The 4,066-nt window shown below is 49.7% G+C and overlaps 1 long non-coding RNA gene across 1 annotated transcript; it reads left to right on the forward strand.

Moving 5' to 3' along the window:
• Nucleotides 1-1,766: 1,766 nt before the first annotated feature.
• LOC116969216 lies at nucleotides 1,767-2,897 on the forward strand. The gene is made up of 3 exons (XR_004410681.1): nucleotides 1,767-1,784; nucleotides 2,539-2,709; nucleotides 2,855-2,897. It is a non-coding gene; the product is annotated as an uncharacterized LOC116969216 (long non-coding RNA).
• Nucleotides 2,898-4,066: the final 1,169 nt, after the last annotated feature.

Consider the following 4,066-nt stretch of genomic DNA (forward strand, 5'->3'; position numbering starts at 1 on the left):
TGTAATGTATGGCTGCAGGAACGACATTTCGTTTGGACCTCAAGGGGTCCAAATGACAATACATTGAATTGTATTGTATTGTACTTAAATCCTGTTGCTATGAATGCTATGAATGCTAATATACTTCTTCACTGCTTTGTTCACTGCCTGCTGCACCTGCATGCCTACTTTTAATGACTGGTGTACCATTACACCCAGGTCTCGTTGTATCTCCCCTTTTCATTCCGTTTGACGCTAACACGGAACTGTAAAATGGTTTCACTATATTGTGCTTCCGGCCTGCACCCCTTCTATGGGGCCGGCTGTCACTTTTGCTTAAGTGCACCACAGCCCTCTTTATGTTCCCCTCCCCATGTTGTCGGTGGTCGACTCCGTACTCCCCCTCCGTCATATCGCCTGTGGTCGACTCCGTTCCCCCGTCCCCTGTGTCGCCGGTGGTCAACTCCGTTCCCCCCTCCCCCGTGTAGCCGGTGGTCGACTCCGTCCCCCCCTCCCCCATGTCTCCGGTGATCGACTCCGTATCCCCCCCCCCCCTCCTCCAGGTCTGCGGTGGTCAACTCCTTTCCCCCTCTCCCGTGTCAGGTGTGTTGTAGCCGTTCTCTGCACAGGGAACATTTTCCCATCCTCGGGGAATGAGACTACATGGTGAAAGTCACCAAACACCACAACAACAGATATTTGCGGATGACACAAAGCTGGGTGGCAGTGTGAGCTATGAATAGGATGTTAGGAGTTTGCAAGGTGACCTGGACAGGTTGAGTGAGTGGGCAGATGCGTGGCAGATGCAGTATAATATAGATAAATGTGAGGTTATCCACTTTGGCGGCAAAAACAAGGAGGCAGATTATTATCTCAATGGGGTTAGGTTAGGTAAGGGGGAGGTACAGCGAGACCTGGGTGTCCTTGTACACCGGGCACTGAAAGTTGGCTAACAGGTACATCAGGCAGTGAAGAAAGCTAATGGAATGTTGGCCTTCATAAAAAAAGGATTTCAGTATAGGAGTAAAGAGGTTCTTCCGCGGTTGTATACGGCTCTGATGAGAACACATTGTGTACAGTTTTGGTCTTCTAATTTGAGGAAGGACATCCTTGTGATTGAAGCAGTGCAGCGTAGGTTCACGAGATTGTTCCCTGGGATGGCGGGACTGTCATATGAGGAAAGATTGAAAAGACTAGGCTTGTATTCACTGGAGCTTAGAAGGGTGAGGGGTGATCTTATAGAAGCATATACAATTATAAAAGGACTGGAAAAGCTAGATGCAGGTAAAATGCTCCCAATGTTGGGCCAGTACAGAAACAGGGTCCACAGTCTTAGAATAAAGGGGAGGTCATTTAAGACTAGGTGAGAAAAAACATTTTCATCCAGAGAGTTGTGAATTTATGGAATGCCCTGCCACAGAGGGCAGTGGAGGGCGAGTCACTGGATGGATTTAAGAGAGTTAGATAGAGCTCTAGGGACTAGTTGAGTCAAGGGATGGGGGAGAAGGCAGGCATGGGTTATTGATAGGGGATGATCAGCCATGATCACAATGAATGGCGGTGCTGGCTCGAAGGGCCGAATGGCCTCCTCTTGCACCTATTTTCTATTTTCTATGTATTTATTCAATCATTTGCGGTGCTTCCAGAAATATCTATTTGGAAGAAGTTTTTCCAGGAGTTGATTTCAGATTATTTCTTACTCTGTCTGTTTGTGTTTAGACTGGGAGGGAACAGGCTGGGAGATTCCGGAGTGAAACTATGTCTGCGGCTCTGGTGAATGCGGACTGTAAAATACAGAGACTGGGGTAATTTCCAGACTGAGAGAGATTGTGTTTACAGTTACAGTGTGTCTGACACTGAACATTAATATGATCAGTAATTATGTCACTGATAAACACTGGGGTTTGCACTGTTTCCTGTCTCTCCGTGTCCCTCACCCTCAGTCTTTCTCTCATCTCCAGGCTGGACGTTGTCGGTCTCACAGATTCTGGAGCCGAGGATCTCGTCTCTGCCCTCGGTACAAACCCCTCACTGACGGAGCTGGAGCTAACTGAGAATAAATTGGGAGATTCCGGCATGAAACAGGAGTCTGCGGCTCTGAGGAAGCCGGACTGAAAAATACAGAAACTGTGGTAAGTCCCAGACTGTGAGAGATTGTGTTTACAGTCACTGGGTGTCTGACACTGAACTTTAATATGATCAGTAATTGTGTCACTGATAAACACTGGGGGTTTGCACTGTCTCCTGTCTCTTTGTGTCCCTCACCCTCACTTTCTCTCATCTCCAGGCTGGACGTTGTCGGTCTCACAGATTCTGGAGCCAAGGATCTTGTCTTTGCTCTCAATACAAACCCCTCACTGACGGAGCTGGACCTGGGAGGGAATGACCTGGGAGATTCTGGAGTGAAACTGCTGTCTGCTGCTCTGAGGAAACCTGACTGTAAAATATAGACTGGGGTAAGTCTCAGACTGCGAGATTGTGTTTACAGTCACTGGGTATCTGCACCGAACATAAATATTTGCACTGTCTCCTGTCTCACCCTCATTCCCTCATTTCTAGGCTGTGGGCTGTTGGTCTCACAGATTCAGGAGCCGATGATGTCGCCTCCGCTCTCAGCACAAACCGCTCACTGACGGAGCTGAAACTGGGAAACAATGAACTGGGAGACTCTGGAGTGAAACTGGTGTCAGCGGGTGTTAGGAACTCGGACTGTGAAATACAGCGACTGTGGTAAGTTTCAGACTATGAGATTGTCTGTGCAGTCTCTGGGTGTCTGGCACTGAACATTAATATGATTAGTAATTGTGTCGCTGATAAACACTGGAGATTTACACCGTCTCCTGTCTCTCTATGACCCTCACTCTCTCATCTCCAGGCTGGACAGTATCAATCTCACAGATTCTGGACTCCACGATCTAACCTCCGCTTTTAGTACAAAGCCCTCACAGCTGGAGCTGGAACTGGGATCAAACTCCCTCACAGACCGATCTGTTGCCTCTCTTCGCCGCCTCATACTTGCCCTCCCGAGTCTGGAACGGTTCAGGTGAGAATTTGTGTTAATGTTTCATGTGTTAAAATATCAGGGAATCCGCTGGCTTCTCTGGTGATATTTGTAAGTAGTGTGGAAATATTAATCGCAGTCCCCTGTTTGTGACACTGTTGTTTAATTTCTTCCTTTCATCTTTGTTCCTCGACTGTTTCAGGCTGGGGAGGAATCGGTTCAGTGCAGATGGACGAACCAGCTGGAGAGTCTGCGTGGAATCAGACCCGGGCTGAGTGTGGAGCTGTGAACATCTCCATGTGTGAAAGTCACCTCCCAGGGAATAGGAATAATGTTGACCAATTTCCCGCCCACCCCTGTAAACGGCCGCGCTCCGGGATTAACCCTCAGTGGTTCCCAGCTCGGGCCGGGGTGGCTGTGACGTGAGAGGCAGCCGTATTGACACGTGACCCGGACACGAGGCGCTGCTGCTGATGCCGGATATCCGGTGCTGCCCCCAGTTTGATACAGGTGAATTGCAGCAATCTAGGATGTGACTTTATCATCTTCTTATCAAGTCAACATCACAAGATTATGATGATATTGATCATCCTGGACTGAGCACACTTCTCGGCATCTGCATTATCGGCAGCGTGATCGGCTGAGTTCCAGCGAGTTCCGGTGGGCGGCGCGACTCACGTCGCAGCGGCCTCTTCAGTCCGTCTATCTTTTTTATTATTTTCTGTCTCGTTTCAATGTAGTTTTAATTTTATTTGTTTTTGACGGGGTATGTGTGTGTGTGTGGGGGAGGGGGGGGGTGGGGAAACTTTAAAATCTTTCCCCTGTACGGGAGACCCGACATTTTCTTTGTCGGGTCTCCGTTGTCGTTGGGGCTGCAACGTGGAGCGGCCTCCAACCAGAACGACCTGGGGCTCCAGCCGCGGAGCTGCGGACTTACGTACCATCACGAAGTTCGCCGAGTCCGGAGCGGGTGGAGCGGTGGTGGCGCGCTGCTGTGACCCGACCCCCGGAGTTCCGGAGGCTCAAACCGCAGGTCTGGCGGACAGGAACACCAGGAACTGCTGGGAGACCGCTTTTCGGGGCTTC

Source organism: Amblyraja radiata, unplaced genomic scaffold, assembly GCF_010909765.2.
Source record: "Amblyraja radiata isolate CabotCenter1 unplaced genomic scaffold, sAmbRad1.1.pri S124, whole genome shotgun sequence".
Lineage (NCBI taxonomy): Eukaryota > Metazoa > Chordata > Chondrichthyes > Rajiformes > Rajidae > Amblyraja > Amblyraja radiata.